Source organism: Cygnus atratus, chromosome 13 (genome assembly GCF_013377495.2).
Source record: "Cygnus atratus isolate AKBS03 ecotype Queensland, Australia chromosome 13, CAtr_DNAZoo_HiC_assembly, whole genome shotgun sequence".
In the NCBI taxonomy this organism is placed as follows: domain Eukaryota; kingdom Metazoa; phylum Chordata; class Aves; order Anseriformes; family Anatidae; genus Cygnus; species Cygnus atratus.
Window position 1 is genome coordinate 12,387,126 of NC_066374.1, and position 13,404 is coordinate 12,400,529.

The 13,404-nt window shown below is 40.9% G+C and overlaps 1 long non-coding RNA gene across 1 annotated transcript; it reads left to right on the plus strand.

Annotated features, from left to right (window-relative positions):
- The first annotated feature begins 3,502 nt into the window (after positions 1–3,502).
- On the plus strand, positions 3,503–13,362 carry LOC118245478 (uncharacterized). The gene is made up of 4 exons (XR_004777869.2): positions 3,503–4,055; positions 5,086–5,263; positions 6,699–6,798; positions 10,602–13,362. It is a non-coding gene; the product is annotated as an uncharacterized LOC118245478 (long non-coding RNA).
- Positions 13,363–13,404: the final 42 nt, after the last annotated feature.

Sequence of the window (13,404 nt, forward strand, 5' to 3'; positions counted from 1 at the left end):
CAGTTTCAGCTGTTCCTGGCTTGAGCCACGCTCAGTAAAACAACTGCAGCACAAGCAAGAAGTCAAACTGAAATTTTCAACTTTATTCAGAAAACAAAAACATTATAAAAATCAGCACAATTCTATCCTGCTGCGAGGGGATACTGCTTTAGCACTTTGCCAGACACCTGATAGCATTTTGTTTTATTACTGCAGAGAATTGTCAAGGAGAAAGTGTAAGGACATTCAGAAGGAGCCTTGTTACAGGTTTGTATTTAATTTAAGAATCTAGTCTAATTCCTTAGTAGTTTTTGTTCTTGTTGTTGTTAAATTAACACTTAATTCTTTGCTTGCTATTTGAATGAATTCATATCTGTGGCCAGCCAGAGAAGACAAAATTGGAAATTACAGTTCTGGGGGTGCTATGCTGCATGTAAGTAATGACTAATCTTTATCTCTTACATGGATTTTGACATTTATTAGTTTTATTTAATACCACTTTTTGTTCTGTATGAGAACCTCATTATGACATGAATTTTGACAGTCACAACCACAGCAAATGCAAAGACCCAAAGGAACCAGAGAGCTCCGCTCCCAGTCGTATACTGGGACCGCAGCCTGTCCTCTGTGCCCCTGTGACTGAGCACAGCTGCCACCCTCCCAAGCACTGCTGACATGACTATCAGCAATCCCACATCATCAGCACCCTCTGAAATATGACCTGGGAGCTGGTGCTGTGCCAGACAGGGAGCATCCCGGGACACAGGCAGTGCACACCCGTGAACATGATGCCTAATTGGAGCAATACAAAAGTCCCTTCTCTCCCTGAACAACTTCACCTTTCACTGAATACCCCCTTGCTCCTGTTGCTGTATTCCCTTTTCCTTCACATTTTTAGACCTCTAGTATGTCTTGTAATTTCCTTCCCAGTCAAAACAGACTCAGTCTTTCCAAGCTGTGCTGAGCCCTGTGGCCAGGTCAGCTCCCCTCAAGGTTGCTGGTGACCCCGCTCACCCACCCCCTCTCATATGCTCTGGGCTCCTCGCCTGGAGGAGGAGAATTAGTATTTTCTTAGCAAAATGCTATCAGGTGATGGATGAATGACAACAGCAGTTTCTGCAGGGAGATCCTATCAGTATTTCTTGAGCTGGAGGATCGCTGGAATTTTCTTGTTGTAGCATGCATCGACGAGGCTTTGCAGAGAGCAACTTGGGCACTTCAGGTGCTTTCATTGTCTTTCCTGCTAAAGCTCCATGCTTTATCCAGGTAACCAGCCAGAGAGAACAGGCCTGCCTCTAGTCAGACACAAGGAACTAACACAGTGCTGCTACTTACCAGCAATTACATAAAGTAAACTTTGTCCTCCAAAAAATATTGAGTTTACCTGTTGGACCACATGAACTCTAGAGATCCTTTCCAACTTCAACCATTCTGTGATTCTGTGATATTTATAACTTGTGCTCCCAGTGACTTTGCTCCCTTTGCTTGTGCACATCATGACTGCAGCTGCAGGCTTGCTGCCTTGAGTGAGCCATGCTGGGGATGCACTCACACTGTTCTATTCTTGCTCCCAGCCCCAGGTGGACACTGGGCTCTTGCTCCCTCCACGGACAGGGCACCCAGCCTGCCAGCCGCTGCCCAGAGGAAGAGGGAAAATTTCTGCATCAGAGGGGCATATTGGCTGTAACTCAGGTGAGATACAGGTGAAGACAAGCAGCAGGGCACAAGCACCCCAGAAACATGCATCCCATTTTGAGCAGCTCAATTCTCTGCAGAGAAACAGATACCAGACCAGGCTCTTCCATAGCATACAAGGACAAGGGTTTTCCGCTCATGCAAATGCTCAGTCCCTGCCACTGTCAGGGAAGAGTGACAGGGACACACGTGGGATTCATTGTGTACATGGAGCACGCTGGTCATTGACATGGAGCTGCTGTTGGAGCAGCAATGCTCCACATGCAAGCGTGTGCAGGCTGGGGCCCCCATGCACACAAGCTGGGCAGCTGCAGGCTGCAGATTGTTACTGGGTGGGTGCTGCTGTTACAGTGCTGGCCATCAGCAACTCCTGTACGCATTCACAGGTGTTACCCACACAGATGAGAGCTGGAAAACATAACAGTCTGGGGAACAGCTTTCATTGCAGCATCTCCCCCCAAGGACAGGGACTCAGAGGGCAAAGCTTTTTGCTCAGGGACCAGCTGTGACCCTGAGGTCTCACTCTTAGGCATGCCTCAGGGTTCTGGTGGTCATTTTGCTTCAGACGGGTGCGCTTGTCATTGCTTAGCATTTGTAAGCAGGCCTCAGGGATCATTTTCACCAACCAGGGTGATGAGTCATCTGATCAGCATGCTTTCCCACACAAGTGAGTCTTGCTACTTCACTTGTTACATGAAAAAGACAGCTTTTATTTGGGGACAGCAGTTTTAATCCTGCTGGAGGAGAAAAGCCATCAGGAGTTCATTTAGTGCAGTTTGGCGGAAGCTCTGCAGATCAGCTCTCAAGAGGTCAGGCAACTGAGAGGCAACTCCAATTGGGAATTAACCCATTTTGCAGTTACTGCTAAACCTTGGGGTTTAATTATTTTAAAGGAAGCATTTTAATTCCCATCAGTACTCTTTCTGAAACCTCCTAGCCTCAGAGCAGGTCCATTTCCACAAAGGCAGCTTCACAGCTTTCTCAAAAGTAGGTCAGATGCAGAGCTCAAGGGGCCCCATGCCACCAGACCCATCCAGCCACTCGAAGACCATCAGCCTCAAGGGCTCTTTTACACATAGAAATAGGCTTCCACCCCCCATACCCCCCGCTGGTACAGCTACAAGTAATTTTCTTTTATGCTAAGCCTTTATTCCTGCACAACAGACTGTCCTGAGAGAAGGATGGAGAGGGTCTTGTCTAGAGGTTTGTGTATTGTAAGGTCACAGCAGGCTTTTCCTTACATAAGTCACTAATAGCATGGCTAGACATACTAAAAGACATAAAAGTCTAGAGTGGACAATTACATATAATTTCAGTGATACTTATCCTACTTGGAAAGAGTACTAGTTTTACAATGTCTAATCTTTGCAAAATGTCTGTAAATTAATAGCAATATTTAATGTGACCATGTCTCCTGTTGGTGGTCTCGTTAGTTTGTCCTCTTGTTAAAAATACTATATAAGACTATATCGAGTACCTCCTATGAAGTATGCTGGTCAGGGCACCCCACTGTTACATAATGGCTGGGGCTTGACTATTGCATAAATCAATACCTGCCCTTCCCCTGTCCCTCAAGGTCTGTTCCCTCATATTTACCAGCAACAAAACCTATTTGTTTGTTCAGACGATGTATGGGCAAGCGAGAAAACAGCTAGTTACCATGAAAAATAACATCAGGAAGACAAAACCAATCACAGCCACAGGTTTATTTTTATTGTCATAACAGACTACCCATCAGTGAAGAGATGTAATAATGCTTCTTGAAATGCATGGCAATGCTTTGGGGGTAAAAACAAACAAAAACAAAAAACCACCACCACCAAAAACAAGACAACAACAGCAACAACAACAAAAAAAACACAAAAACAAAAAAAAATGAAGGCCAGACTTTCAGATTTTATCTGGCACTAGGCCTATCTGCGGATCTGGTTAGACAGCAAAAACCACTTTGCATGCAAGAGCTTGTTTGCCTTCTCTGCTTCATTTAGTTTCTGTATTGAGGAAATGAAGTGACCACAGTAATTTTCAGAGTTCCCAAAGGGCGGCTAGTTTGGAGATCACCCATTCAAATAGCATGGCTGAGCAAGGAGCAGCAAGCAACAACTGAAGCAGGCCAATGCCGCCAGGTGGATCAGTGCTGAATCTGGCCCCTCTAACAGACAGACACGGAGGCTGTGAGAGACAATGCTGAGCACACCAGCAGCAAGCCATACTGCAAATAGGATGCTCGTTTTGCTTCAGGAAAGCTGAGCTACAGGAGAGAGTTGAAGCTACAGGGTACCAAGGCAACCTTGCAACATGGCATGCACTGAGTGCTTCCACAGGCTTCACCACTTTCTTTAAGCAGTAAAATTCTAGGAATCCATCAAACAGGCTAAAAGGTAAGCAATACTTTTACTGAAGTTGCTTTAAAATCATGGTAGTTTTCATAAAAAGTCTCATTTTACCAGTAATTTTATCATATTGTTTTGGTTTAGAAAAAGAAAATTTCCTTCACCGCTTAGCCACAAACAAAACTCACACCACCCTATGCCTGTAGTAATGCAAGGAATACACTCCAGATTATTTTTTTTTTTGAGCCTTATATTGCTTGAAATAGCTTTTCAAGACATGTAGATCTGATTTATTATCCCCACAAAAACATCTCAAATTGTACCATACCATTCACTAGGGATGGAAGGAAAATGACCCTTAAATGAACATACAACATTGCATCTGAGTATTAACACCTTTTTCAACTGAGGGAAAGGAGTTTCCTTGTTACATCCTTGATGTTTATCAAGTTACTCAGATATGAGCACCTGATTACTGCTGACATATTCTAACAAGTAACCAAAGTTACTTTTATTGAGCAAGTAAACTGTAAAGCTTCTTCGTGTGGTTAAAGAATACATTTGGCCTTACATTGTATGTGATTGCATTACTAGAGTCCTCCTATTATGCAGACCTGGTAAATGAAGCACAAAGGTGTCAGGCAGTTTGAAAGGTCTGAACAGTACAAACACTGCTGGTGAAATGGCTCATGCACATGTACATTTTCTAAGAACAAGTTGTCACTGTAAACTACTGCACCTCTGCAGTGTCTTAATGATGGAAAGCAAAGACGGAAGATTGCTTGGAAGTGGTAAAGCATTTTCTACAGGCAATGAGGAGGACCAGGGCCGGCATTGCCATATATTTGCCCAGTGCGGTGAATATTTTTACAACCACATGTTGAAGTAAAAGCTATCATCTATGATGGAACAAGCACTAAAAGTAGAAGAAAAAGAACATTTAGTTGCTATTCAGTCACTCAATTTTTCTATTTAGCCATTCAAGGTGGTCTGATTTTTTGTCGTTCCCCCCCCCTTTTTTTAAACAATTATCCTACTCTACCTTGACAGCTTGTTTACAGTTTGTTTCTACCCACAGACAGCTGACAGATGTGATGTGATTAGCAAGACAAGCCAGCCTGAATACAGAGCAGACAGCACAGCAGAAGACACGCAACAGGACTGCAAGCTACTTTGCACGCTTCAATGTACTTACGAGTGTCAAAGTATTCTTCTGAAACTAGAGACGTACATTAACTCCTACAACTCCATACAAGGTGAGGTTTCAAAATTGACTGCATTTAGGAGGAAACCCAGTTGCTTATGAATAGTAGAGAAGAAGTAGACAGCTTTTTGTAGCTTGACCCTTTCAGTCAGAAACACTTTCAGTTCAATTCCACTACTGCTAGCAGAGTTACTAAAATAATTACTGCAGTTCAGCTTGTGCACTGGTGACCTTCTCCTTGATGCCACATCTGTAATGCCATGGTAACAGGAACCTGTGCCATGGGTACCGCAGGCTGCCACAACTGCTCTGATCTGCAGAAGCGGAGGTGCCTGTGGTGAAACACTCCCCTCCAATATTCTGAGCTGTCGTACGTAAGGTCATCTGCGTATTTTTACAAACAAAAGGGTAGCAACAAGTAATAGGAAAAACAAAGAAATCACCTAATAAACCCAAATGAGTATCTCAAGCGTTAGGAAATCCAGAAACACAGGGTCTCACTTACTATGGTCTTCACATTGCATGCTTTATTTTCTCAAAGCAAAACAAAAAATAAAGAAGGGATGAACAACTCCTGGCTCAGAGTATAGCTAGCTGAGATGCCACCATGTTTTTTTGAGCAGGATTTTTTGTTACTCATCTGGAAGGCATGGAAGTCCTCATACCCCTTGCACGGCAGTGCTGTTTCAACACAGCTGAAGCCTAGCTGGGTTGCAACTGCCTCCCATGCTCAAGAGTGATGTCTCAGAGACAGGAAGGGCATCTTGTACTGCGTTAGGCATTTAGTCTGTACTACACCAGACCTTCACTCAGTTACTCGTGCAATGAACCCAGTTACTTGGTTACTTGCACCAATTCAAGAACTGCTCTCATAAAACCACCTAATAAGGTTCTCCCATCCTTTCTGTGTGTGGTCAGTACAGCTACTTGACAGTGTAGGGCTGTTGAGAATAAACAGACAAAGAAAACAAGTTCTTCAAACCCTAACATGCATCAAGAGCACAGCAAATTTTTTTATACATAAGGGAACCACAAACTTTCCAGGTGGCTTAGAAAAGGTGCAAGAAAGGGAAAGGTCTTCCTTTAGCAAATAAGAGAGTTAAGGAAATGCAGATGCATTACATCCTCCTACTGTGACAGTCCTTGAACGCAGCTTGTGGACATCCAGGGCCAACAGTGCCCCTCCAAGACCCAGACCTGCTCTCACTAGATCTCAAACAGATAACAGTGCTTTTTAGTGTAAAGTTGAAGAGCCACCCTGTTGGGAAGTCACAGATCACTGGAGGTGCATGATGCTCCTGCTCTCCATGCACTGGTTTTGCCCTCCGATTACAACATTTGTGGCTTCTTCCAACAATTTTTCTCCCCTCACTCTCAGTACACATTGTGCTAGCTAGTTTTAGTACTATAGAGATTTATCTTCACTATTAGCTTTCATTCTTGTATCACATCAAGCATTCCTCTACTTAACTCATTTCTGTGGCCAGGAATAAGATGAACAGAGGGTTTAACGGTTAGATATTGCAAAGCCAGTTCTATGTGGAGCATGAGGTGGAGAAGACTCAAGACCAGGGGCCCCTATAAGAGGTAAGTCCTGCAATTTTTTATTTTATTTTTTTTTTAAAGTTGCTTGCCTATTGACAGACTGATTTTATATACTGTTCAAAATTGTAACTATTTCATTTCCTTTCAGCCAGTGTACTGTTAAAGAACCTGGAATTTGTCCCAGAGACCGTATGACACACGTCATCTCTATCAAATTATTCACATTCCGGAAAGTCCATATTTATACAAGTATAAATATGGAATAGGAAAGTGAAACGTGATTCCTTAAGAACTGCATTTTCTGGAGTAACCCTAAGCTGCAGGATGCAGCTCTTTATCAAACACCATAGCTTCTTATGCCACATGGTGTTAACAGAAGACTAAAAAGTTCATCTTGATTTGGAATAGGCAGCAAAAATGAGGAGCTCTAGTTAGAGCTCCCAGCTTTAATGCCCCATCCAATGAAAATGTATGTTTACAAATAGGATAGGCTTTCTTTGGAGAGAAAGTAAGGAGGGGGAGAGCAACGAGGGCTGCAGAATTTTTTTTTTCTCCTCATCAGCAACATTAAGAACAGGACGTATGCTTGGCGATACGAGGAGGTCACAGTCACATTCCTAATTGCCTAGCCTCTACATGTCCCAGCATGCCTGGAATAATACAAAATGCATGTGAAATATTTAAAGACTGGGCAGAATTAACCCCCTCCAAAAGCAGTGACTGTAAAGTGCAAAAACAGAGTGGGTTTGTCTATAAATCCTCTAACAATGACCTCTACTTGCAATCACTGCACCTGAAGTTCACCCTACATTTTGGAGAGCCAAGATTCAAATAATTCCTATGAACTATCAAAGACTAATAAATAAAATTTTTCTTTATTCCTGTTGGATGAAGAGATTTCCAGGGCTTCCCCCCCTCTTCATAGGAGACATAGTATGAGCCCTGCTCATCCTTGCTCAGAAAGCACCAGAGGCACAGCTGGCACTGTGGCATCCTATACTCCCAATCCCTCCAGTGACCTCCAGTTTGCCAGGGCTGAGGCTGGAGTCTCACCCGAGGAAGAGGCGGGTGCACAATGGTTGCTGGCATTATGCAGCTGTTCCCACTGAGGAGAGCAGATATGTCCTCAAGGCAGGTGCACAGGGCTGGGATTTAAGCCTTGCTGCCTCAGTGCAGACAAGTGTGCATTGTTATTCCACCGCATATAACAAAAGCCACTGCTCTGCGAATAATGCAAAAATGTTTGATTTTTTTTTACTTTCCCAGCACTGTGTCACTGCAGGCCAAATGGAAACCTTGTGGGTTATTAAACAAGATAAATTTGACAGGATTGTAAATCATAAAATTGTCTCAAATTGCAGAGCTGCTGACAGCATATACTATAATCCAGTTGGCATCTGATGTTTCCTTCATTTCTTCTTGCCACAGGATGAAATATTAAAATTAAGGATGAACCTTAAAACTCTCCACAGCAAAAACAAAAAGCAGCAATGCAAAAAAACAAAACCCTGAATGATGAACCAAGATCTGACCTTTCATCTTGCCTTTGAAAGGTTCAGCTAAATGCAATGTTATAGTAGTAGCAGAAACCGGCTTTAAAAAATGGTTACAAAAAATGTATATCCCCTTATTTTCTATATAACTTTAAAACGTTATTCAAAATTGACTATAAAGAAAACTGGCTCATGGGGACTAGAGCTTCATCCATGTGATCACTGCAGAAAAGTGAGGCATTTGTTATACTTGAGAACTTGAGACATCACAAATACAGTCAAGTGTTAATAGTGTAGCATATCAACAGAATCAATCCGTCTCTTACAGGGACAGACATAGGGATTTACTTGTCTTTAGCTACAACAACAATCTTTTCATCGTTAATATCCTGAACATGTCTAAAGGAGAGCAACTCTCCCTTTTCTTTCTAGAAAGATGGGCTTCCAAATTCAGATGTTGACTTTTCTTTCTTAACTGCAAGTAAGAAGCTGCTTTGATTTTCCTTCCAAGTTCAGTTTTCCTGTCCCTAATGCAGGTTCTTGTTCCTTTGAAGCTGGGAGAGCATCACTCTCAGCAACTCTTTGTGGGCAAAAAGGGAGCCTTACAGGCAGACTGAGTAAACCTCACAAGCTATTGCTCTACCCACCTATTAGCAAGGCATATACATTATTTTTTTAAAAAAGAGCTACATAGGCATTATTTGCAGAATTATCTGAAAGACTAAAATGCTCAGAACTGAAAAAAGTTAGAAAGCACAGGCTATAATAATTTGCATTTGAATGTCTGATCCAGGGTAGATCTGTTCCCCACAGCAACAAAGTACTTTTTTTTCAGATGTATTCTGTTGCTAAGAAAAGGGAGGACCCATCTTTACCACATGTAATGATGCAGCATGGGAACCTGCACCCATTAGCAGGAGTTGCATGACTTTGTAATGATATGGAAAGCTGTAAAAAGCCAGTGGTGAAAATTGTAGTGGTTATGAGAAATCTGGAATGGTAGACTGACAGGCACTACGTAAGAAACATGGGAAGTGGAGTCAAGTGATCAGTGGTGTTTATTTTTGTGGATAAAATCCGTAAGGAAAGTTATTTCCACACTTCTAAGAGGTTACAAGCAATGAAATGAAAACAGAAAGCTTTTTATTATTTTTTTTTTTTTTTTAGAGATGTTTAACAAGGGAAGTAAAGACAAAGCTGTTAATATAACAAAGGCCAAGTATTTTGGAACAATAACTGGGAACACATTAACATGGACTGATTTTAAGTTTTTCCTTAACTCGTTGATACTGTTCTGAGAGTTAGCATTTATGAGAGTTAGCATTTAAAATCTGAAATGTTCCTACAGTTTTTTGCTACCATGTTGTGCAGACAGCTGAGTGTAAATAGGCTTGCTCTCCACTGAGGTCTGGAAAGAATGACGAAGTTCTGAACCTCCTGCCTAAAATTTTCATATGGGCACAGAAGAGAGAAAGGGCAGAAGCAATGGCCAAGCAAGAAGTTCTTTGTTTTTACCTGAAATCAACCAACAGCCAGTATGGAAGATGGGATAGGTTCTTTTACACTTGCCCAGAAATAACAGATCCCAGCTAGTGTAGAATGTTGCAGTTAAGGGAGAACATCCACTGGCCACATAGCGATATAGCCCTGTCAAGAGTGCAAGCAGGTATGAACAAGTGAGGTCTGGTTCACCTAAGCCAACTTAAAATTATTTAAAATAATTCCAGACAGCCTGAGAGAGTTCATTGTCCAAAATAAACCTCTGAACCATGCCAACTCTAAAAAAAAAATGTTTTCTGCCTACAATTAGAGTTTTACTCCTCAAACTAGCTTTGTGTGTTTCCAGTCCCAAACATTTTAATTTGAGATTTTTTCACATTACAAACGGAATACTTCAAAATGGATAAGAAACAGAGCCCTGAATAGAAAACTTTTTAATGATTATGTGGATAGTCTGATGACATGTAGTTTGTAAGGAGTGGAACCTCTCACTCCTGCTCCAAGTTCACAGAACCGTTACTCATTTAACGAATAAAGTGAAAAACCCAAACAGCAGCAATAAATACTCCCAAAGATGAAGAAAAAACATTTAGGATCATAAATAATACACACAGGAAGAGGAAATCCCCAGTCCATATTATCCCTTCTGGAATGTCAACCATGCATGGGTCCTGCTTAGCATTACTCCCAGGTTATCTGGGCTTTCATCTACAAACTGCTTGGTCACTAAGCAACTCTGGAAAACTCCTGCCTATCCTACCATTATTGGAATTCCTGACAAAAACTTGCCATGTTGTTTTAATAGGTAAGATATGTTGTGGAACAAATCCCATTGTGTTTTACCCTGAACAGGTAAATAGCAAGCCCACCAGAGCTGGACAGCAAAAGATAGAGCCTACAGGCTGAGAAAAGTTCAGAGTGTGAGACCGGAACCTATGAACCTATGAACCAACGCCAGTCAGTGAAGTCATCCCAGTTCCCTCATTTGTTTTCAAAACCGTGATCACCTTTTATCAGTTATCAAAGATCCTGCAACAGTAATGAGACCAAAGAACTTCATTATTAAGCAAAGCATACATAACTCTGCATTTCAAGACTTCTCTGCCCTTATCTACATGCAAAGGAATAATCATTCACATTTTGGCTTAACTAAAACGCACACACACAAAAATCTGAGAAGTTACATATACCATGCAAGTAACACCTACACAGAGCATGGAAATCATAAAGTGCTACATAAGAAAGTCTTCCTCTTTAGATCTCTGGATAATCTATTACTACACACAGACTAAAATGCCACATAAGGTGCAAGCAATTAAAAAATGGGAGAGGCATTACTCCTTCAACCAGTATGCACCTTTTTACTAGGTTAAACCTGTTCATATAACTGATTTCCAAGTACACATAAGCTAAATTATGATTACATTTATCAAAAAATATTACATGCCAGCAGACTATTTCTTGTGATGTGGTCCTCACACCAAGGGAGAAAAGCTTCAGCTTTATCAATTCTGGTTAGGAGCAAGAGATGCCAGCTACAAAACAAAAGAATTAAAAAAAACTAGTAGTCAGCAGTCAAACACCAATGCAAAGATGCAGTAATTATCAGCTGGAAGTTAAGTAGTAATAACAGTTAGAATAGAATGAACTTTGCAAAGAAACTGCTCTGTAAGCTTTCCTTGGGTTTTCCGTTTTCTCTTCCCATCACTTGTCTTATTTCAATACATTACACATGGGAAATGTCATCTTGAATGTCTTGAGTTGTTCAAAGTACCGTGTTTCTTTGCAAGAATATCAACCAGATCTTTTGATGAGCTCTGGATGGAAGAGAGCACTTCTGGCATTTGCTGCTAATTGGGAACCAAAAAAAAAGTCCAAATGAATTCCAAGATTGTAATGAGATTGTAATGTGGATCTGACATAATAAAGACAGGGTAGACAGCTCCAGTGGTTCTCCCAGCCAGCACATTGAGGTAGTCTTATTCACATTCACATCAAATAGCTACTAATTGCTTTTTATCCAGATGCTTTTCTAATTTAGGTACTATAACTACAAAATAGAATTATTCAAGATCTATGAGAAAAGAAGGGGCTGCTTATTATCTGGGCACTGCTGGCACTAGACGCTACAGTGGGCTTACTCTTCATAAAAACAGCTCTACTGAATTTGGAGACAACATATGCTACAGCTATGTGCACACCTGCAGCTCTGGATTCAGAGACAAAGGGTTTGTTATGGTGTGGTTAAGAAAGATGCTTTCAATAGGCAAAGTCATTTCATACTGCATTACAGAAGAAAACAGTTTGCAGTCTCCGGCAAATCTTTGATGTTTGCTTTTCACACCTGGTGAGTATGTTAACTAATGTCATTATGAACACTTTAATCCAGAGGGAGATATAAAAATATTCAAAGATTAAAGATTTTATTGAAGCACTACATTTAATCTATGCTGTGTCCAATACTGATGACAAAATTATGTGCAAAAAAAATCCTCTGCTTTGAGTAGATAATGCATCACTAAAAAATAAAAATAAATCTCTACATTGCAGCAATGTACCAGCTCCTGGGTTATTCTCAAGGCTCAGACAAAACTTTGACATCCTGACCTCTAGCCATGTCTTAATGGAGAGAAACCACCCAAAGCTTCTTCATAATGGAGAATACCAGTGAAGATACCCAATTCTAAAGAGTGCATCTCCTCATTCCCAGCATACAGACAGCACACTGTACATTACCCAAGAGGAGTTGCAACTACTTCAACTACTTTACTGTTTAATAAAATAGAATAAGTTGGAATCTGGATTTCAGAGGATTTGAAGTCAGTCTCTAAAATCCTGTATCTGACTTGGAAAAAAATTCAGTAGCATATAACGCATACTTCTGTGACTTGCATACTTAAGTGACAGAGCAACATTTTCCTATCTAGCACTTTGCACAGCATCTGAAGTATTCTTAAGGTGACAAGTGTGTTCATCTTGACTGGCTATTCTCCAAGAACATCCATCCACTGGTGTAACACTTCCACCTGCAACGGTCTTGCACAGCTACACAGAATTAAGATTTTCTTCTGAAGAGAAAGAATTGCTTTCAATTTTAACCAAAGTAATTATTAAACCTAGAGCTTATGCATACGTTTTGGTAGTGATCATAACTGGTAAACTAGATAAAGAATAAATATCAGTATTTCCAAAACTGACACCGTAATAATACTGCTGCTTGATTCATCAAGCAGGGACAAAATACAAACAGCATGCTCCCAATACGTCTATTAAGCTTTATGTGGTTATTGGTAATAGGTAGCACAATAAAATAAGCTGATTTAAACAATTTTCCTCTATAACCATGTTTGTTAGGAAAAACACTTGTAACACGATGGGAAGTTTAGGACAATCATGATGGTATTAGCCTTATATAAGCACACAGAGCTACAGTTTGTCAGCAGTGCACTGTATTTTGGAGCAGATAAAAGATTTCCATAAAATTTGCACTGCTGCATACATAGGCAGTAGTTCTCCATGAAAAGAATTAAGACAAATTTTTGTGTTTTGTTTTTCTCTAGTCCTTAGCAATAAAATGGACAGATCAGGCCAAAATAGTTTCTTAAAAGTAGGTCAACAATACCCATTCACGATCGTTTCTGCATTGGTTTCCTAG